Source organism: Falco biarmicus, chromosome 7 (assembly GCF_023638135.1).
Source record: "Falco biarmicus isolate bFalBia1 chromosome 7, bFalBia1.pri, whole genome shotgun sequence".
In the NCBI taxonomy this organism is placed as follows: domain Eukaryota; kingdom Metazoa; phylum Chordata; class Aves; order Falconiformes; family Falconidae; genus Falco; species Falco biarmicus.
In genome coordinates this window covers 63,709,710-63,733,166 of record NC_079294.1, presented here as the reverse complement: position 1 = coordinate 63,733,166, position 23,457 = coordinate 63,709,710, and the positions used below count along the sequence as shown (strand labels likewise).

The 23,457-nt window shown below is 45.1% G+C and overlaps 1 long non-coding RNA gene across 3 annotated transcripts; it reads left to right on the top strand.

The window, feature by feature from the left end:
* Positions 1-17,987, top strand: LOC130153116 (uncharacterized). 3 transcript variants are annotated; one of them, XR_008823223.1, is made up of 4 exons: positions 1-181; positions 1,044-1,891; positions 14,004-14,215; positions 15,023-17,987. It is a non-coding gene; the product is annotated as an uncharacterized LOC130153116 (long non-coding RNA). The 3 variants fall into 3 exon arrangements; XR_008823222.1 differs by lacking the exon at positions 1,044-1,891; XR_008823221.1 differs by lacking the exon at positions 1,044-1,891 and having other exon boundaries at positions 13,913-14,215.
* Positions 17,988-23,457: the final 5,470 nt, after the last annotated feature.

The window sequence follows — 23,457 nt, the reverse complement described above, 5'->3', positions numbered from 1 at the left end:
TTGGGCTGGTTTCATGGGGCAGCCATGCACTGCCCATCCCCATCCTGGGCGGAGGGGAAGGAGGGGGAGATGGAGATGTGGCAAAACCACATCATGTTCTCGGTGTTTCCTCAGCTGGTAAACCACCATGGAAACTGAGGAGGGAGCAGGATGCAAGGACACCTTGACAAGAAGCTTCTGGGTGAGTTTTGGCTATGGAGGACAGCTGAGGGGGTCGGTGGGCAGGGAGGAGAGCGTGGAAGGGAACAGGAATGATGCAAGGCTTGCCAAAAGTGGGTCCACAGGATAACCCCATTCCAGCTACCTGGCCCTGAAGGAAGGAGCACACCTCAGAGGTCCCGCAGCACTTCCCTCCCTTGCCCGGCCATGGGGGCTCTGTGGGGTGCTGCAGCTGGTTCCTCCCCAGGAGGCCATCTCCTCCTCTCACCCAGCTGGAAACCACACTGGGGAAGGAGCTTGGTTTTGAAAACAGAAAGGAGCGTCTTAATTCGCCATTGTTCAGCGGGTAATTGCTTCCTTTCTTTCCCTGCTCCTGGTAAAGCCAGGGGCAATTCCTCCTAGCTGGAGGCAGCCTCCTCCAGGCTTCTACTTAAAGTCCTTAAGAGAGACTTTCCAAAGAAATAATTGCTGCCTTTCTACTTCACAGTCTTAACGAATATCTTTCGACCTCATTTCAACACTTAGTGGGTTTTATTCAGGTGACGAAGGGATTGTCTTTTATTTTAGCTCCTGCAGTCTTTTCTCTTTTCTCCCTTTCTGATTCTTTTCCCTCTTTCAGTCCTCAAAAGGACATATATGTGTTAAGGTCAGTTCAGAACTATTCTTAGGATTCAGTGTTGTGCCACTGTGAAATTAATTACAGCAGTAATGTTTAAGTCTGAAAAATAAGGTGCTTTGAATCAAATGAAATAAGACTTTTAAGTAAGAAATATTAGTTTATCCCACAGTATATCCCTGCTTAATGCAGGCTAAAATTGAAATCCTAGCTCTTGAAGGATGAAATTGTCCATCATATTCTTTACTAAAACCTATAAACATCTCAGGAGGTGAAGAGGTCTCATCAGCTCAACACAGCCAGCATGTGACGGGAAAACTTCAGAGAAAAATGGATTTAATAAAGCAAATACAGTTTCAGTGGATGGTCTCACTACAGCAGTACTGACACATCTTTTTCATGCATGAAAGAACTGCACGTTTGTATTCAGTGAGGACTGCAAAAGTGAAGATCAAGGAATGTGTAGCCCTTATCTACCTATAAGGAGAAACCACAGGCAGTGGTGAGTTGTGAGGTAGGACTGGAGTCCATGACCAAAGCCAGCAAGAGGGGAGCTGAAGCCTCCTGTACTTCCAAGGAAATCTCTGCATTAGCACATTATATCTTTAGTCTCTTAGTCAGAGTATATGTTCAAGGTCTGGAATTTTCCCCAGGTTTCTCCTTTAGTCTCTGGGAGGCCAGGACTTTCTTCTTGCTGCAAACCACTGGATGAGACCATTCGTTACAACACTTGCTCGCCTGGTGGGCTGTGAACCTGTGGGGTGCTCTGAAGGGAAAGGGTGGCTGAGTGACAGCTGCTCCCTGGGGAGAGAGAGGAGGAGGGAGAGATCTGGGGTGGGCTAAAACGAGAAGTCCAACACAGACGTACCATGTTGTTTTGCTGCACACAGACACACACGTTTTACCTGGTATCAAAATGCACAATTTGGATGCCTCCTTCACCAGAGGAAAGAGGTTGAATATGGAAATGAAACGATCACAAGGAGGCTTAAAAGAATAAGTGGACTGACAGTCTTCAGACAACTTGTTTTTAGGTCTATCTTGGCACATGATAAAGGACAGGCGTAGTGACACCTGACGTTTCAGATTTTTGGGAGAGCCCCACATGACATAAAGGTAAGAAAACACTGAAGACACGTATTCCATACAGTGTAAGTAACCTAAAATCACAGATGCACTGCGGACTGGAAGGGAGAGAGACCTGTTTGAGAGCTGACCCTTTACAACCATAACAATCCAGCAGACTGGCTGCCTCTCCCAGTTTTTTCCCAAAGCAGTCCTGAAGCCCGCGTGCTACGTGCTGCCATGGTGCAAGTGCTGAGCAAGAGCACCTGGGGCTTAGGAGCCTGTGAGTTGGCTAAAGCCCGCATGAAAAGCAGAAAAAATATCATGAGCATTCTCTATAGAGTTCCAAAAAGCATCCGAACTCTTTCCAGCCAATACACAAGTTCAGAGTCAAGCAAATATTTCCCAACACCTTAGTCTGTCACTTTGGTTTTGCCTCCTTATCAGCTGTGGATTGGCCACATTGCATTCCTTCTGCTCTCCAAAAGGCCAGGAATAAATCACACACAAATGGTTTGAATGCCTGAGACTTAAGCTCCTGCTTAAAGTTAAGCATGTGGTTAAATGATTTGCCGGAGCATTTTGCTGAATTAGGCCTAATGGGTTTGTCCCAGTGGAATAGTCAGATTTGTAGAAAAGCTAAAAAAAAAAAACCCAAAAGTTCTTAAATAAATCACATTATTTCAGAAGTTCAGAAAAGTATTATTTTTTTATTTATTTATGCTGCAGGTATAGCTTTGCAGGGAGGGTGGTCTTATTTTATCAAATGAACTCATCTTTGTTACATATATGGACAATTTTTACCTGTGAATTGCCCCCCACCCTTTCTCTCCTCCCTCTCTAATACACAATCATAGATAGGCATTCTTCTGAGTGAATGTATTGGCAGAACAAAAGGTTCTTTGTGAACAACACATTTATTGTTCCAGTTTAAAAAATAAATATTTTTTAAAAACATTAAAATTGAGCCAGGGGGTTGGGGGGAGGGAATGTAAAGAAGGGATTTGTTTTCCTGCTATAACACCCTCTCAGATGAACATTATTGCTAAACAAAGACACATCAGAAGACACTTTTAATTAAATTGATTTATGGGAGAATTCAATGGATTTCTGCCAGTTTACACCAGCAGAGAATGTGACCCTAGGTGATTCTGTGTGGGGGAGATATTTGTACTTCTAAGTCAGGGACTTCAGGGGGGGATATATGAATTTTAGATAGTCAGTCTCTATTTGTGCTTATCATAGAGCAAAACCTTGAAGCATCTTTACAGGTTGATCGTAGATTGTCCTTATTTGAGATGATTCTTTCTTTAAACAGCAAGAACCTGATAAAAAGCCCAGACTTGTATATCTTTGGTTGATATGTGGATTTCATGGGGGCTGAGGGTGGGGAACTGTACCACTACTGGCCTGACAATTTTTCTGATTGCCATGTTGAGGAGACACCAGTCTGGAGATGCACGTGGAAGCTCTGCATAGGAATACCTCTGTATGCCTTCTCTTAGAAAATCAGATTCAGCTTTTGGAAAATTTCCTTTGGCTGAGCTTCCCTTCACATCTGGTAGCTTCTCTCACCCAGCCCTCTCCCCAGGACCCTCCTGCTTTTTCAAAAGAATAAGGGCGTATAATCCTCAGCAACCCCTCCCTCCTCCCCACTTCAAGCCACTTTAGAAACCTCTGCCAAGAGCCTGTCTCTCTGGTACCGCAGCCAGCTAGCAACAGACTGCGGGTGAGACCAGATGTCCTCTCATCTTTATCTGTACATCTGCAGGCTGCAAGTCCTGGAAGCTCCTCTTCTTTGTGCCACCGTGAGAGAGATACACATCTCAGCCCGGGCCTATGCCCTGAGAAAAATGACATGAAAATGCAACCTGCCAGCACTGACTGGACTGACTGGTTAAGTCAATGCAGAAATTGGAAGAGTGATTGCAGAAGGTCACATCAGCTAGGCCAAAGGCCAGGTGATGTCTTGAGGAGTGGGTATTTTCCAGCAGCTGCCTCCCTTTCCTGCCGGTAGTCCTGTCTGGCTTCTTCAGGAGAACATGAAATAATTCCCTGCTGCTCTCCATCCACTGGCAGTCACCCAAGAGCATGACACAGGTTTTAAGCAGGTACCTTCATCCATTCCAGTTTCCAGAACTTCTCACGTGTAGGATGCTGCCCATGATTTGTGCCAGTGTCTATTGCTGTACAGGAGGTTTTTTACATGGCCAGTTAAAAAACTTAGGCTAAGGGCATGCCTCTCTTTCCGTAACCGTACAGAAAGTTTGAACACATAGTGCCTCAGCATGAGGAACATCTTCACAGTCTTCTTTCCTGTAGAGATCTGATTTTGATAGGAAATAGTAGTCATTGGGAAAAAATACCTTTAAACCAACAGCATCTTCCTCAGACAGCTAGAAGTGCCTTTAAGTTTGCTGCAGATTTATGTATCAGTTTATTACTACCAGTAATACAAACCATTCTTCCATTAACAAGAGCCCAACCATCATTCTAGGCACCTTTTCACCATATTAAAATTGACAAGCCAACACCTATCCCTACTGTAACAGTGGGCTGCTCGTATGCTCATAAAGTAAAAAACACACAGGCTTTCTCCTTCTTACCATCAGCCTCCTTTCTCCCCTCTCCTAAAATTTCCCTTTCCCTCATGCCTGGGAAAAAAGCTGGATCTGTGCATCACAAATACCGTTCCAGCAAAACATCCAAACAGCCCACGGGAAGAGGCCCAGGACACTCTTCTCCTTGCTGCAGCCAGGGTCTCATTAAAGGGTGGAAAAGAAGACCTGAAACCTTACTCGGTTGCTACATGAGATCTGCGTATCACAAAGCAGAGCATGCTGCGGTCTTCACTGTTGTCACAAAATCCCAGGGCCTCCTCCGCACCTTCTTTTGGCACCAGCCAAAGCATGCATGCACCAGTCCAGGAGGAAGAAGACAACACTGGATAAGGTCTCTCTCTGCAAGTGAAGGTCTCTCCTTTCTTTGTTGGTGTTTCTTCACTCCGTTGTCCAGTTAAAGTGTCTCATCCACACAAAGAGGCAGCCTCCCTATTTTGTTGGAGTCTTTCCCAGCACATTGGCTGCAATTTTCTGCTCTGTTTTTGTTCCCTTGTTTTGAACCGATGACATGCTGCGCTGGTCTTCATCAGATACAACTTATGTTGCCCTGTTTGATGGGGGTCTGAAACACAGAGTCCTTCGCCTCGCTGAAGCTAAAAGACCTCACAAGATCTCAACACACACTCACTACAAGTTATGTGTCTTGGTCAGAGTCCTGTCAGTGAGGCAGAAAAGAAAACATCAAGGAGAAAAGTATAACTGCATCCAGGACGTATACATATTACATGCATTTATTTATTTATTTGTCTATTTATTTATGTATATGGAGTATGCAGCAGCCAAAGGACTGTTCTGCCTAGGCAAAAACCTCCTCTGGCCCATCTTATTCCAGGTCTGGAATCTAGAGCCCAGCTGCCTTTCAAGATGTCCATGCAAGGCTGCAGGTGCTGGGATGGGGGTTTGGTAGATGCCCTCTTCTCCCGGACAAGCTTGGAGGGGTCATGGAGCAGTGGGAAACACTTCTCCCTAGATAAGGCACTGTATCAAGCTCTGAGGGGTTCTCCAGTGCCCCTACTTGCATGGGTCTTCCTAAACTACCCACTGAGCGTACTCTGCTGCCTTGCATGCCCCTAAGAGTTTCAAGGAAAATTGGTATTTTTGTTCATTTCCAGCCCAGGAAAGTTTGGTGCTAAGCAGCGCTGGCATTGTCTTGAACACTGTTCATTCTCCACCCCAGACACTTTTGCATTTCCACATTTCTTCCTAAAAGGTGATGCATAAAGATGATTTAGAGGTGATTTTTACTGAAAATATCCAAAAAGTATGAGGCATTGCTTTTGCTGAACCAAATCAGATTTAAATTATACAGAAAGAAGTTATCAATTCCATTCTTGTGAAGTGCTTAAAGATCACATCTCTCCTGAAAATAAGATTCAGCCTTACTCTGAGCCTTACAAGTTATTTAGTAATTTTCCTTTTTTTTTTTCTTAAGAGCACAATAAATAACTTAGTTTTTTACAACTGAGTGCTGTAAAAGTTTTAAAACAAAAAGGTTTTTTTGAAATGAAACAGCAGAACATGAAACTCCAAACCCACTTAAATACTGAGTTATGCAATACTGCTGGAACCTCCTTCCTCTGTTTCTTCTAAAGAAGCGTTCAGTGAACTGGGCACAGTCCTGGGGCACGCTGAGCCTGGGGCAGAAGTGCACTCTCCAGCCAGAGCTTTGCCAGGGGACACTTCAGTCACAGCGTTTCAATCATCTTCACTTGCCAGTAACACCACTCTTAATTGTCTTTTACACTTACATGCCCAGGCCCTTCATCTCCCAGGACCCGGGAGTATTTTTGAGATTGTGAGTAAAGAGATAAGCGCACCCTCCCCCGCTGGAAGCAAGGCTCTCTGCCCTGCATTTCTGCAGCTCATTAAAAGCTGTCAGCACTGCACAGCCCTCCCGACGGGGCACGGGAGATGAGGGGCAATGTGAAGCTGAGACCACAGATAGCATTTGCAGAGGAACAGCGTAGTACTTAGTATGGATGCTATGAAACCTCGGAGAAAGCAGAACCATTCAAGCAGAAGAAAAACTAACCAAGGCCTCTAACTTAAAAAACAAGCTGTAGGTTAAAAAAGAGTTAAAGTATATGAATTTTCGTTTGGAGCAAATGATGTTCTTGGAATATATGAAACATCTATTACCAGACATCAATTTCTACCATATGGCATATGCATTACTTTCCCTTCTAAACACACTTGCAGTTGCAGGCTCATGCCTTGCGTTCAGCTATCGTATTGTGACAGAACAGTTGACTTTGATGAAATGCATCAGTCTGGCAAGTTGAAGGTGTTAGGACAGTGGTACAGAAGTTCACTGAGACTCTGTTCTTGTTAAGCCTGTGTCTAAGTACAACATCATGCAGCCTGCAGTATATCTGAGAGGACTGAACATCTTCAGCCAAATTATCACTAGGATTAGGCAAACGAATTCAGCTCAAATAAGTTCTTCAAATCTTTTCTAAAGCTCCAAGCAAGTTTCCAATGAGGATTTATTTTGGCAGATCTCAGTCTCTTCTATCTCATGATCCTGTGTTGCAATGGAAAAGAAAGACTTCAAGACTTTTTCCTGGCAGTTAAAATAAGAGGGAGGCCTCTTGAATTCATTTGCAATTTACAGGTTGAAAACATCTGATCTGTATGATCCAGTTGTTTTGCATTTCTTAGCCTCAACAAGAAAATGCCTTGCAATATTTTCAGTGCAGCTGGAAGCAAAGATTGGTGGATTTTGCATCTTAAGATACATCTATTTGAACCTCTTTGAAGGAATAAAATTCAGAGTAGAAGTGAAGCAGAGTGCAAGTCAACAGAATTTCTGGACGATAAAGATCCAGCTCTGAGCAGGTGTTTTTGCTAAGTGAAAATACCCATCCGGATGTTACTCTTCGTGACTCGGGTTGGCCCAAATTTGCAGGAAAAATCTGTCACATTGTTCCCTGGATTATGCCTCCAAACCTGCTAAGTGCCTATCCCTCATTAGTATGATCAGTCCTGCCTAGAACCCCTGTTACACTGAGATCAGATTCACAGTTTTGGTGTGACCTCCTGAGGTTTGATTTCCTTCCTCCCTGACAGCAAGATCATAATTATTGAGGTATTAGCTGACATGCACTGACTGATTAAATGAAAAATAAATACTAATTGCAGACATATCATTAAAAAGGAGAGACCGTTATCTGACTCTAGGTCAGATGTAAGCAAAGATCTGCTCGTAGTTAAAGAAAAACCCCAGCTTGGTGATGAGTTTGATGGGGCACCTTGTCCTTGGTAACAGCGCAAGCCTGTAATCAAGGGCAGCCTAAAATCTGGGGGATGGCACAGGTCTAAAAGGGTCCTGTCTCTGTGGGGCAATGCACCAAACACACACACGCTTACTGTACAGCACAGCTGCATGAACTGCTTAAGTCCAAGATGACATGAAACAAGTCCTCTGCTGCTCAACCCACCACATGCCACATCCCTCACGTACCAATACCAGGTCTATAAAGCCAACATTTGCCCTTCAAGCTCTGCCCCTGTACCAGAGTGGGCCCAGCATGAAAGCTGCAAACATAATTTTATGTCACTTTTTAGACCTGTTTCCTCATCTCAAGTCTTGCTGTATCCCTGTGACATTTTCCATGTAAATGTCAAGAGGTTCCAATCAGGAATGAAAAAAATCCTAGCACCTCTGACAGCTTGCATATGGGTTTGGTTCATTTTTTTTCCCGAAGATTTTTCTTGTCTTTCAGTACGGAGTTCAAGCCCATGTTCCCTTTTCCCGAAAACTGATCCAGCCACTTACGGGATTCTCAGTGAGATCATTCAGGAAATATTTCCAGTTGGAGGTCTTTGCTTGGGGAATTTTTTTTATTTATTTTGTCCTGTGCTTGGCATCAGTTACAGGTGCTTTTCCTATTTTGGATGGAAAGGATATTAAGCAGTATTCCTAAAGGTCCTTTTGGCCTTTTTTTTTTTTTTATTTGCCAAAAAAGCTTTTGATGGAACATCCTCCCCTGGCCCCCAGTCTGACAGGATTCCCTGACCTGCATAACGCTGTCCAGATTGAAGCATGAGAAACATTTCGAAAATGAACTATGCTGAAGTCTGGGAGTTATTAGCTGCCAAGAAATCCCAAAAGCTTTTAAACCTTGTTTGCAGCTGCAGAGTAGGAAACCTAGGTGTTATTCATAGAGGAATTCAACAGGAACTGTAAATTCAAGGCAACTCACTGCTAAAATACAAAGGTAAAGAACTAAAACAGACTTTAGAAAAGAGCAACCCAAGCCATTACCATGCCAAAGTGAGTGATTGAAAAGGAAGTCTGAAAAATTTCAGTATGCCTAGCTGGGATATAAAACTCAGGCTGAGGTAAAGCAACACATTCTCTAAGATCATCTCTCCTCTGCAGTCAGTCGCAGATCAGGGCTGAAGGAGGAGGCTGAAGAGCTTGTTAGCACTCCAGCATGGGAGATTTTCATTAGGCACCTGGCACGGGGGAAGCGGGGGAGGCTCTGGGCAAAAACCAGACTCAATTGATCAATAAAGGTCCTTGTCAAGGAACCAAACACTTCCCCAGTCCCAGTCACCAGACTTCATGTGCTATAACATCGCAAAACTGCCCCTTCCCAGGCAAAGAGAGGAAATGAGGGTGAATACTGGGTGGCTTCCCAACTAAGCTGGGTTTCCCAAGAGTGCTGGTGCACAATCAAAAGTCATAGGATTACGTTGGCTTGATGGATGTTGCTCATCAGCCACGCGATGGCCATCACCTGGGTGTGTTGTCCCGGCCCTGGCTGTGAGGACGGGCACAAGTGCCATACTGCGGGCGAGCGATTTTCATTTCACAAGGAGCAGGTGTACGGCAAACTACAGCAGGTCAACTTTCCTTTTCCAATGCAAGCCCCGTGCCCCTGCCCACTGAAAAGCACGTGTGACCCTCTTTCTCTGCTCTCCTGCACACAGAACAGCTAGCAGCCCCAGCCAGCGAGGTAATAAACTGCGAACACCTTTTAGGGAATGATCTCATCCTGAACAAAAGTTAAATAAAATAACTTGATAAATCCCCATTCCCCCGTGTGCACGAGCACACAAAGAAATAGAGTGCTCCTGCATGCTGAAGTGAGCAGCTGCTTCAATTTTCTAGGCATCTTTAGGGGAAGAGAAGCTTGATTTTCACATAGTTCCATAAGTGCAACCTCTGAAAAATCAGGTCCCGTCAAGTTGCCTTATGTTCAATCCCTTCAGCAGAAGCATCCCGAATGAACTTGTCACTTGTCACCATCTTTTCCAAGGACTCCAGAAGGAGAGGCGAGACTCTCAAGGCAGGAGGATACTTTTGCACACCTGGCTTGTACTACTTTAAGGAAAATTACTCTCAAGAGCTAATTAAAATGCATGATTTCCCCCCTCTAGCTGTATAGATTAATCTATTTCATTTTCAAAATCTCATTTTTTCCCATCACTTCAAGTATTCAGAAGAGATTACATTATTACAATCACAACTTGGCCTCAGTCCCAGAACACAGAGATGAAGAGAGAAAAGGCTTTTGTTGAGCGCGCACACACACGCACACTTACACACACACGCCCCCCAAGCAGTCAGTGGAAGCGGTTGGTGCTTCAGACAAAATGAAAGCACATTAATCAGCTAATGGGGGGGATGGATATCTAAATTCTTATGACAGAAGCCACAAAAGGGAAAGATTTTAGTGGAATGTAGACTCAATACAAGGCAAAAAGACCAGGGAATCTGATGGAAAACTATAAATGGCAATTTTTTTAATTTATTTTTTTTAAAAACCAAGGGAAAGCACAGAGACAACGAAATGGAAGGGGTAATTTTTAACAGGGCTCAGAAGTGCCACTGGGCAGTTCAGGACAATATCACATCCAGGGGAAATCAAGAGCCCTTGGCCAGCCAGATCTTTCAGACAATCTGAAGCCCAAAGAGGTTAAAAAACTACTACTATAGTAGCTGTATAAAGCAATTCTACGGCAACAAAAGAGTTGAGAGAGAAAAAAAATATGAGAAAAACTGCATCATATGTTAAGATGCTTCATTAGAGTGCAGCTACTCAGACTTCCCCTGGAAGAAACAAATCCCTTGAGGTGAAGGGACCAGATTTTGTGTCAGTTATGCCAAAGTACTTTCTTCAAAATTAATGTAAGCACTGGGAAGTTCACACAGTTAAACGAGAGCAGAACTGCTGTCCCTACAGGACGCCTCCTCCCAGCGCTGCCATCCCCCCTCCGCTGCAGATGTTTGGGGAGGGGGAGAGGCTTAGGCTGTGGTTCCATGTCTATTAATATCACATCAGTTGTATCCCAGATTTCGTGGCAGGACAGATTTGATCTGGATCAAGCACAAACACATTTTTGTTGAATTAGCCTAAGCACATGATATGATGTGCTCCAGTTTTAGATTAGTTGCCCATATTATGTCAGCCTGAAGATGACAGACAGTACTAGACTTGGCATAAAGGTTGCCAGGATAAAGTTATGTCACCAAAACAGCTGGATGCATTTGAAACACCTTGTAAATTTGTACCAGATCAGGACTTTGCATCGCAGGGATCAAGCTCTTTTGATCCACTGGTGTGCACCTTAAGTCCAGATGCATCAGCTTGTGAAAGCAGACTAAACCCTAAACCCATGTGTGCAAGATAGTCACCATTCTCAAAATCCCAGTATCCAGAAGCTAAGAAAATAAGTTAGGGTTAGATCTAAGTTTTATAAGGGTCTTCCTTTTTCTTGCTGACTCAGGGGCTGATCACCTGCTGGCCCAGGTTAAGGCAGGGATGCTGGTGCTTGAGACATCACTGTAGCCTGACACCACAGCTCCCCACCAGCCTTCAGCTGAAGGGCTGTTTCAGGGTGGGGGCAGCATCTCAGAGCAGCAAAAACAAATTTAATTTTTATATTTCGTAGAAAGGGTTTGGGTTTTTAAATTATATATTTAGTGAAAACACAAATAATTCATGAGTGTTTTCAAATACATGAATAATTCAAGCTGGAACTGAAATAGCTAAATCATCAGGGCCGTCATCCTCATAGAGACATCTAGGATAGGTTATTTCAAGTACATTTCACTGCAGACTGGCACGTGCACAAATTCACTAATAAGCAGCTGCATCCATGCCTTTTAGCCTCCACAAAACCCAGCTAGTCACAATATCCCAGACTCAGGACGCCAGCCCTATAGCTGAGATGCATCTGAGCCCTAATTGAGCCATGGGTTTAAGAGTAGGGACAGAACCAGTCTGAAATCCCATTTTATAGCTCCTCAAACCACATCTGAACCATGTGGTACATGTGTGGCATTCAAGAACAAATTATCTGAACACCATACAAATGTTCACTAATAGCTAACTCCGAACTCTAGCAACCAGCATTCTTGCTTGCATATTTGTGGCTGACATTGTGCAGGCTGTGAGGCATGTATATTTGTTAATTTGAATTCTGTGTATTTTGTGGGCAATGAGGGTGTAATACTGAAACCATAAGTTCATTGTGAAAAAGTTTGCACTTTTATATGTGTGTATATATATATATATATGGAAACCTGGAATGAGCTGGACAGTCAGATACATTAGCAGGAATTCTCAGAACAAGAAAAGCTCAGCTTTTTAAGTACCTTTTAATGGCAGTTTCCTTTAGCTTTACACCAATAGATTCTACTTTTTTGGGTTTTAAACTAATTCTCTAATTTATTTTTTTTTCAAAATATACTTTTAACTTCCAGTTGCATTTTTATTAAAAACTGCATTTTACTTTTCATTTACTCTATTCCATCCAACAGCATTACTTACGGCCACTCCTGATTTACTGATATAAACTGAAATCCTACGAATATTTTGTCAGGTAATCAAGGACATGTTTAGCCTCCTGAAAGAGCAGTAGTTAATCATTTAGGTTTTAAGCACAAAACGTCTGCCAAAAACCAGCCTCTGCTTTGACATTTTACTTATTACTAATTTGATGCATAATGCCAAAACTGTATTCCAGTGGATGCATCATCCTACTTCCAACCTCCCCCTTGCTCTGGCCTTTACGCCATGCCTGGTCAGCCTCGTGCCAGGAAGAAATTCAAAACTCAAACCCAGAGAACTGCAAATTCAGCATCAGCTTAAAAGCTAGTAGCTGTTGTCACCTCAGGCTCTGCAAACACTAACCCCAGAGGGAAACCAGCCAAATCTCACCAAGAGCTCTGTGCAGGGACACGGTGTTTGCTGACCCAAAGAGCTCAGCCAGGACCAAGATGCTGTCAGCCACCACGGCACACAGAACCAATGGAGAGAGTCTCAGTTTAGGAAAATGATGTTGAGCACTCCCGGCCATCAGCATTTTGATAAAGGACAGTGGCCAGCTTACTGAAGTCTTGGTGCATCACCTTCAAGGCACCCTTGTCCCTTGGCCACCCCTCGAATCCTGGGGTCAGCGCTGGGCCCCTCACTGCAGGGGGGACACTGAGGGGCTGCAGCATGTCCAGAGCCGGGCAGGGGCTGGGGAAGGGGCTGGGGCACAAGAACCATGGGGAGCGGCTGGGGGGGCTGGGGGGGGTCAGCCTGGAGAGGAGGGGGCTCAGGGGGGACCTTATCGCTCCCCGCAGCTGCTGCAAGGGGCTGCAGCGAGGGGGGTCGGTCTCTTCTCCCAGGTCACAAGCAACAGGACAAAAGGAAATGGCCTCAAGCAGCACCAAGGGAGGTTTAGATTGATTATTAGGAATTTTTTTTCACCAAAAGGGCTGTCAAGCACTGGAGCAAGTTACCCAGGGAGGCAGTGGAATCACAATCCCTGGAGGTGTTTAAAAAATGCATAGATGTGGTGCTTAGGGACACAGTTTAGTGGTGGACTTGGCAGTGCTGGGTTAACAGTTGGACTTGATCATCTCCAAGGTCTTTTCCAACCTAAATTATTCCATGACTCTATGAATGAGGACACGGTCCCTCTTCACTCCCAGCACAGGGTGACCTTGGTGCACCCGATTGGCAGCACTGTCCCACCACCCCTGTGGCTACAGCCAGAGCCCAGGACAATCTGCGTGGAGGACATGTAACTTTTATAAAGCAATATTTAAGTAAATAGCTGTCCTATATCCCCTCTTGTGCCCCACCGCAGAGGAAAGCAGTCTGGGATGGGTTAAACAGCTATTCTGTGGCCAGAGATGACACTGACAGAAAGAAAAACTTTTTGGAAGGAAGCTGTAAGTGTAACATTTCAATAAGAGGAAATGATGGAGCTATGTTATCGTATTGGCTTACGTAGTTACATCTGATAGCATTTTACATTCTCTGCTTATCACCCCAGCTATAGCTCTGATTTGGAAAAACTTGGGGTTCAGAACAACCAACAGAAAAATGCTATGTGGTAAATGTTAACACCAAGTGTGCTAGAGCCATGTCTTCTCTAACCCTCTGATCTTGGGAAATATAATGGCTCATTCATTCTCTCTCTCTCTCTTTTTTTCCCTCCCCAGTTTTGTAGGAATTCTGCCATTGTAACAAGCCTTTGACCTAATCTCCGTTTCTTCTAATACTGCCTGACATCTTCCCATCATATGCTAACAGTGTGTGTCTTCAGTGAAAAGCAAACCGTTGCTGGTGCTCTCAGGCCCTAAAGAAAAGCAACATGGAAGAAGAAAGAAAGAGAAACCTCGACCTTGCTGGTTCTTCCCAGCGATCTGTTGCTCCAGCAACTGAAAGTCAAACAATGATGTCAAGAAGAAGGAGCTGGCCACTTCAAACCCTGCGTCCAGTTGCCACAGCAACTAGGTTTTAAAGTAAGTGATGCAGTGAGTTTTTCTTTTCTCAGTAATAAAAAAAAATACGAGAGAGTAAATGAGGGCAAAGGATGTTTACCTGGGGCTGGGGGCGTTAGTTTAGGGGACCGTGCTGTAGCACCCTGCCAAAGGGCCGGGGCAGGGAGGCGGATGATGCTGTTCCCTCCCAGTGGAGCAGAGCAGCTGCTTGGAAGTGAATAGCTTTGCTCTTCCTTTCACCAAAGGAAATGCCAGAGAAGCAAACTCTGCTGCCAGATGCCACATGGACACCAAATGTTCCTCACTGGCTCACACCAGCCCGCGCTGCCGAGGCACCGAGGGGAGGGCTCACTGTCTCGCTTTCATCCCTCCTGACCTGAGCTCCCTCAGCTGTTGCAGACCCATCTGTCCCACCAGCGGCTGGCCGCACTGGGCAGCTTACAAGCTTCAAACGAGGAGGACAGGTGCTGGGGGGCACGGGGGGGCCCTTCGGCCACCCCTGAGCAGCAGCTCTTTTCCAGCCCCCGCTCCCCTCCGGCCCTTTCCCCAGCCTCCTGGATAGCTCTTTTGTTTGGGACTGTCAGTTTGTGGCTTCTCAAGAACTGAAATCTGTGGCAAAAAGGCATGGCTTTGCAATTTCACTCCAAATAAAAAATCCTCCCCAGCCTTCCCCATCTAAAGGGCTAAGAGGAGAGCTGGGAGGAGAGCTGTTTGTGTTTCTGGGGGAGCAAGACCTGTCCCCTGTTGGAGGTTACCGCCAACGCTTTGGTTGATCAGACAGCTTACTCATGTGGCTTCTTTGTACTTGGAACACGTTGCTTCCCACAGGAGCCTTCCACGTGGAGCTGGTGCCAAATGGAGCTGGGACATGAGAAGCAACCTTAGTCCATGGTCCCTTCTTGGAAAGATCTCGCTAAACCAACCAGCCTCACTGCAGACCTCCTAAGGAGCCGCTTATCCCGGCATGCCTGCAAGGAACGATGTGATTAACTCTTCCACTGATTCATTCTTATCCATTTATCTAATACAAACCATTTCTTACTCCATTAGGCCCTTGCCCTCACTGAGTAATCCCCAGTTGTATCATGCTTTGGAATTAGTCTGTAAGGTCCTCAGGGCAGGGATCATGCCTTGGAAGGTGCCTCACAGACTTTAGGCCATTGCTAAATTAATAAGAATGTAATAAAAGTATTAGAGAGCTCTACCAAGGGAGGCATTGTTATGCCCCAGAGGCAGCATATCTGGTTAACAACCCTGAAAAGAAATGCCAACAACATTAGCCTCTGCCCCTACATCCCTCTGCCTAATGTAAAATTAAATAGCTACAAATTACCTATCTATTTTTCTATCTGCCTAGGCAATTAGCCCACGCTCATTACTGGACATATGGGGATACATCCAAGCATGCAGGCACTCATCGAGACGGGAGGCGCAACACACAACATGGCACGAGTGGATTCTCCCAGGCCTCTGCCCCACTGTAAAATATACCATCAAACCCACAATACACTGGACCATCAGTGGAGGTCAGAAAAAACCTGCAAAATCCAGCAAGAAAGGTGCCCAAAGAGTGAACCAAGAGCCAATGGTGGCAAACAGGCTGTGGAAGTGCCATCAAGAGTGCAGGACAGAGAGGAGCAGCCCGGGATGTTTATTCATATGGGAAAGACAAACACCAAACTATAAGCAAATGTGGCTCAGTGCATTTATGTGCAATTAAAGCTCGTGCATGCATCTCCATGAATATGAGGTGCACCCTACTGATTAGCGAGCCTGTCGCCAATGGTGCATCGTGGAGAATAAATCCACAGAATTCCAGCAATGGGACATCTAAGCATCAAGTCAAATATCCTGGAAGAAAATTCAGCCCGAGGTTCTCTGGTCAGCAACAGTGAACAGGACCCCCCTTATGCTCTGGCACAGATGTGGGTTGATTTGGCCACGGCGGCAGCAGCCCCCCACACCATCACTGCATTAAGGGAAGAATGCTGTCTCAAATGCACTTTAATCCAGTTAAGTTCAAGCCCTCCGTTTTGCAGTTTGACAGTAATGCTATATTTTTATTCAGCACAGGATCAGAGGTCTGATGAAACCTCATGTTGCCAACATAAAAGTGGAAGGAGCTTTAGCTAATCCCAAGGAAAATGAAGTCCACTTCTTTTTCCCCGCACCCCTCCTGAAAAGAAAGAAAATGCAAACCCCACATTTGACTCTCTTGGAAGAGAAAATTCCCTGCTGTCCTCAGATGGTTAAAACATGCAGCTTTAGTGGGCTGCATAAGGAATAGTAATTACATACCCTTCACCTCTTGCCAGCTTGGTGGGGTTTTTTTGGTGAGGGTTTGTTCTACATCTTTCAGCTGGTTTGGATTTTTTTTTTCCAGTCTTTCTTCTGGGGGAAACAATCTCACCCTCCATGAGAAAAGGGCGGTTCAGGGGGAAGAAAACAGAAGGGAGTTCACAGTCTGCTTCCATGTCACATAAAAAAAAAAAAAAAAAAAAAAAAAAAAAAAAGAGAGAGAGACGGAGAGAAAGGCCAGGTCTGCAGTGGAGTTAGCCTGGCTGCACTAAAGGAGCAGGTGTTGTGCTGTGTTAATTTATCTGGGAGGAGACCTGAGCAAATCCCTGCAGCCCTGCTGAGAAAAAAAGCTTTGTATGCTGACACAAAGCCCTCCTCGCTGCAGCATTTCTCTTGCTGTCTTCTCTTCCATTCTCTTCAGCTTCTCCTAATTGCAGGGCTAATGTCCTCTGACAAGTGCCTCAGATGGCCCAACAACAGCCCTACCACCCACCCTCCCTGCCCCACTCCCCATCCCTGATTAACATTATTTTCACAGCACCGGTCTATGCAAAGCCCAGGCTGCTCTTGATTACTCTCTAGCACAACCATGTCTGCTGAAGAACTGCAAAATACTTCCTCCACCATGCTGAGGACACAACTGCTTGGCCGTTATGACATTTCTGCCATGTCTGGCACAGGGAACAGGGCAAACGGGGCTCCAAAGATTCCTCATTTTAGGCTGCAAACCCAGGACCCACATCAAAGCCAGCCACTTGTCTGATGTTTGCTTGGAATGATGGTGTCTGAGGGAGGGGGCCTATCTGCCTCCCATACCATGAATATGTGCATTATTGGCATAGCCTCCAGCCACGCCACAAGCTGATTGTCAATTAAAATGTGGATCTGGAGAGCAGCAAGCCTAGGCAAGTAAAGGTGGGAAGCAAGGTTATTTATGAAACGATTAAAATAGGTGGATGGTCTTCATATGAGGTAGAAGAACAACAATCCAACAAAGTCTTCTGTTGACAATCAGAAAGGGTCCAGGTTCCACAAGCATCGTCCTAGCGTTTCTCACTCCTAAATACATGCCCAGGCACTGGCACTTCCCTGGAATCCCAGGCTTTTACAGAGAACTCACCATTTCCACCGGGGCCACAGCATCCACCCTTGCTGCTGGCCACTTATCCAAAGTCCAGCATGTAGAGCAAATATCTCCAGTGGCTCTACTGTGCTTTGGAGCTTCTCTTCTATTAGTAAGACTTTCCTCTGGGAAGAGAGGCCAGCATGGCAGAGGAAAGAAAGCCAGCACCTTCAATAGCTGACTTTCCCAATGGCATGATGTGCTAAACCTCCCCTACTGCCCATACCATTGCTAGCACCATAGCAAGGCGGATGCACTGGGAAGAGAGAAGGAACAGGCTCTTGCCCTTGCTACCAACAGCTGCAGAAGGTGCACGCAGGGCTGCTTGGACAACCTCAGATCCACATCAGCCAGAGCAACCCCTGCGTGGGTCAGACCCACCGGGAGGATGTGCAGGAGGGGACATACAGGGTGGCAATGGTGTTCCCTGCCACCCTCAGCTGCACCCACCCCTCCATGCTATGGGGACAGGCAGTTTTTAAAGGCAGTTTGGGCAGAGAGAAGGTGCCCATCAGACAAGAGTTACCCTGCACTGAATTATTCAGACCAAAATCAGTTTCTTTGTCAAGAGCAGAAGGTTCCCTTGTGCATCCGGGAGGAAAAAAGAAGATTTCAGGATACCAGCAAGCGGCAAAGGGCATCATGTTCAAAAATTGCTCGGAGGTTTCACTGCACAAAGCTAAAACAAAAGACATGCTTTTAACATACAGTGAAAGGAGAAGCACGTTGGGGGGGAGGAGGAGGGGCTACGGGGAGGGATGAGAGCAGCTGGAGAGGAATTCCAGGGGGACAGATAGACAGGCAGTCACAAAGTCTGTTAATTATTTAAAAAATAAACTAACACAGAAAAGGACATCCCAGGGAGGAGGGGGAGGGAGAACCTCAGGGTACCCATCAATTATACACAAACCAGCCTGGGGGCACTGCAAATAAGGGTCCTGTGGGCACCCTCATGAAGATGTCACCAGAAGCTGGCCCCATCCCACCACTTATGACACAGCACAATACCTCTGTGACCCTTTGTTACCCGTAGTTTATTGTGGTTTGTAACTTGAGTTGATATCCACAGGAGGAAACAAAAAAACACCAAGCAAGGCTTGGTGATGGTCTGTGTTTCTAATTGCATCGCAACCACATTTTCATCTGGCACCACTGTGGCACATAGTGAACCGGACAGTTTGGAAGCCTCCCTCCTTATTTTTGAAATAAACTACAACAAACAGTTGGGTGTTAGGCAGAAACCAGCTGCATCCAGACCAAGGTAAGCAAAGCTACAAGCCAGCAAGTAAACCTGTGCTTTAACAATCAGCTTTTCTGGCTGGAGCTTGGACAGAGATGGAGCAGCACCTCCAGAGCTGCAGATCACCAGTTTTCAACAGGATCAGGTCACACACACCACTCCTGGGGACTACACAACATGATTTTTCTTGGCTGAACAGCCACCTACACTGTTGGCTTTCAGATCTTTCTTTCCAAGAACTCCATTAACAGATAATAACCAAAACACAAAGTTTAAGTGGCAAAAATATTTCTTCCCAATTTTAGTATTTTCTTATAACTTGACCCTTGAATTGGTATCCCAGTATCTTTAGTAGAGCTCTGGTCCAGAAAGTCTGAAGCTTAAGAGGGGAAGAACCATCTCGGGTTCAAAATTAGTAATCCTGCATATATCCTGTGTCCACTTCTGTTGTTTCTTGTTATGATGAGAAAATACAAAATATTCACTAGAAACAAAAAGCACTAACTTGCCTTCTGCACCCCATCAAGCAACTATTGAAAAATAACAGCTTTGGGTTACAAATGGGAGAAGCTAGAATTCAAGTTTTCAGCTTAAAAGTACGAAGACCCCCAGCCCATTACAAAACCTTAACCCATCCAGGTCATCCTAATTCCTCCTACTCCTCTGCTCTTGGTTTATACATGAACTGACTTCGCTTTGCATTGAGCTCCTCCTTAAAACATACAGAAACGTGCAGCTTGCAAGCAAGAGGGGTGATGTGTGTTTGATAGAAACCACCCATATAAATGAAACCACAATTTTTACGATAAATTGGCAAATGGGCAAACATGCAGAAACTGTATCTGCCCTTAATGATTTATTTAAAATAAACAAATCCAGCTGTGGTGAAATAACGAGCTCTCTGCAAATACACACACAAATTCTGGCTATTTCATTATGAACATATTAAATCTACTCACTCAACTCTAGCTCTTGATGATAATTAAATACACATAAATGTACTGCAGTGAATTTGCTCCTGGTAATTTGCATAGCAGAAAATAATTATACTGGCATTTAGATATGGTGCAACATGCTTCTTCTTCACGTGCACCACAAATTTCTTCTGATGCTTTTGTGTCACCCTTTAAGTAGTTAACGGAGGCCCCCTTCCTATTAATAGCAGGATACAGTGGATTCATGGTGGCTTGGCCTCACGTCTTTGGAGCTCTGCTTCATTTATGTGTTTGGGATAACTTTTGTCCTTGTTGCTAGGGCTGGTGCTGCAAACCTCTTACTGCCTTTAAATAGCCGGCTCCTTTGCTGGAAGTAGAGTGTTTTCCATTTGTTATTTATTATATTGGTCATTTGTCCAATTTTGCTAGCCTTGTCCAGTGATTAACCAAACAGCGCCAGGGCATCCTTCAGTTCAAGGGAACTAACCAGTTCGTTCCCCTCCTGTCCGGTCTATTTGGCCTGTCGCACATGGGGATGATGCATCTCTGACCCAGGAGAAGAGGCACAGACCTGCGTCCATTTGGGTGAGAATCCTCATCCCAGGCTAAGCTTTGTAGTCCCCAGCCATCAGCAGGAGCGAAGGCAAGGGTCAGGCAGGAGAGGAGCATCGAGGAAAGCAAAGCCACGGAACAGATTTGCCGGGCTGGGTTTTGTACAGCCAGAAAGCCCAGCCTTTTCTACTCTGAAGGCATTTGTCTTTGAACATTGGTCATAAAAGCCTGTGAGAAAGCCTCCTCTCCCTCTTGAGGCTGCTTCCTGAGCTACAGCTGGCCATGCTAGCAGCCTTCCCTGCCTTTCAGCCCCCAGCCTCTGCTAAAAGGCAGGAGGTGCCTCAGGTTACTTCCAGCACACCCTGATCTCTAGAGAATATTACTGCTCCAGTCACACTGCTTAAAGATGGGAGGCATATATGATAAATGTTGATTAACCACATCAAGTATTTTAATAAATATTTAAGAACAGATTTGTTGCCAGATCACATCTTGTAATAAAGGAAGAGAGCCCAGGGAAACATCAAAGACAAAACAGGCAGCACGAAATCTGTCTGAGAGGTGAGATATCACCATGGGAGCTTCAATCCCTGCCCAGACAGCTCCTGGTCCTGCTTCCTCACGGCCTCGGAGCAGTGTCCACTGGTGCTGCCGCCTCTCTCACCCTGCTGCCCTGTGCTGCTCCAGCTCCCCTCAGCCCTTGTCCAAAGCCATCCCCCTCTCCCTTGAGCCACCTCCCCACCCCCACCCCCCTTTTTGTTGTCTTCTCCCTGATTTTAGTCTAGTCTACTTGCACAAACTGGTGGGAGGAAGATGTCCCAGGAGCGAGGGTGATAGCCTGGGCAGGGGAGAGTCACGCTCAATTCTCCCCTCCGCCACTGACTTCTCGTTTAACCATGGGTATGTTATTTTACCTCTTTCTGTCCACCACTGCCTTCTTCAACATACTGTTCAAAGATATCTGTTAAAAGCTGGAAACACTTCAAACATGATGTTAGCCAGCAGCCACTTCAGAAATCTTGTCCATTACAGCTGGACGTTTATCCTTAGGTGAAATCGTAATTCTACCAACATCCAGAGTCGGACTCTGTGTCCTTCAGCGGATGGTGGGTTTCCCCCTCCCAAGGGTGATGGTCAACATTGCAGTCTGACCCATCTCACGTGGCTGTATGCTATGAGATGAACACGCAGGCGTGCTGATGTTCTCCTACAACTACCCCCAAACCCAGCTGAAGGCCAGGCAGAGCAGGAGGGGTGGGATGTGGCCACCCAGTGCTCTCCAGCGCTGAGACCCACTGGCTGCTGCTGGGATGCAAAAAGGAAGAGGAAAAATGCAACAAAAGAATAAAAAGTCTTCCAGTCCAAAGCACAATTAGGAAGAATGTATCCCTTTTTCTCAGGGTTAGTCTTTTTTTCTTTTTCTCTTTTTGGCCTGGCTTACAGCTGCCTGCAGCTCCCTTTCCTGGTTGCCTAGCAGGGCTAGCATTCATGGCAATCTGAGGTACACCATGGATGCTCCCTGGAAGCAGCCTGCTATTTCCTACCCAGATGTCTTTCATTTCAGTCAGTGTCATTGCTCAAAGAGCAACAATAGCCCTTCATTTCCATCATCTTCAGATGATCTAGTGACAACATTGCCTTACCTTCAGCTATGTTGTACCCTAGATGAATATCACCTACAAAATAATTCAAAACAAATCGAGATGCCTAAACTTGTTAATCCTTCCATTCCGCAAGGCCGAAGGGTTATTTTACAAAGCACAAACACTCAGGCTACACAGTTCTGCTCAAGTGCCCTGTAACAGTCAAGAACAGCTGAAGCAATTAGCAATGCCCCATCTCCTCCAAAAGGCACAAACTCCAGGGAAAGAATCAATAGGAAAACTTTACAATACAGAGCCCTTAGCTCAAGACACGTTTTAGGGATAAAGCCTTTAAAAGGCAGGGGGATAAGATGCTAGACTAGGACTTAGGAAAGGGCTGAACTCTATCCCTGCATATTTGGCCGTGCCATAGAGGCTTGGGTTCTTTTGTGTAAAACGTAAGATGATGATATTTGTTTCATTTATTAAATCATCTGGACTCCACTGACAGAACAAGCTAAATATCTTATTATATATATCTTATTATACTTCTAGTATACCTCTGAGTTATTTCTACCATCCTATTATTTAACAGAATAGTTTTAAGACTGATAAATGTGCCAGAAGAGAGACAAGGAAAAATATTTCTACACACTTCTAACCACAAGCACCGCATGTACAGGATATCTGGATGGAGGTGAACTATCTCCTCCTGGTTAGTTTTTGAATGGCATTTGTGGCATGTCCACTTGTCCAGGCAGGAGGCTCAATTTGCTAACTCCTCTGCTCCCACATCTCTAAAATCTGCACAAACAGGAAAGGGAAAGTGTTCTCATTCACTCGCTGGCTGTGTGATGGATGGAAAATCAGTTCAACCTCTCTAACACAATGTATTGTATTCTTGCTAATAGAATTTGAGCGCAGGCTTCCAAAATATTGCCTGAAAGGTGAAGCCTGCTCAGAGCTTTCAGATTTAGAAACTTCACCTTCACAGGTCTATACTGTACCTAAGAAGATGCTTGTGATGTACTTACGTCTTTCATCATCGTACAAGCACCTAACACCTCAGCCACGTAAAACATTAAGAACAGGACTTAGAAAGATATTCTGATTATAAAGATGATTTATTGTTTACTCTCACAGGCCCTCGTTGTTACTTCCACTGAAGTCAATGGGAGATTTGCCACATAATTCAATAGGGTGGAGCAGAGCCAGGGACTTTTGTCTGTTAATTCCTTGTGGATCATTTACAGCTTTCCAAGCACCACTGCAAAAATAAACTTCAGATTTTTAAAAAACCACACGCACACACAACAAAAAACAACTGGAGTTAAATGTGTATTAATACCCAAAGAGAACGACTGGCATAATATCCCTACAGTATTTCAGAATAGCTCATTATTTACTCATTAAATCAGTAAATGACAGCTCCATTTTTCAGGATCGGCAGCATGTGCACTTGTCTCATCGGGCATCAAGTGACCCAGTATCCCAGGGGTGTGGTTTGCTCTTGAATATAGATCAAGTCTTAA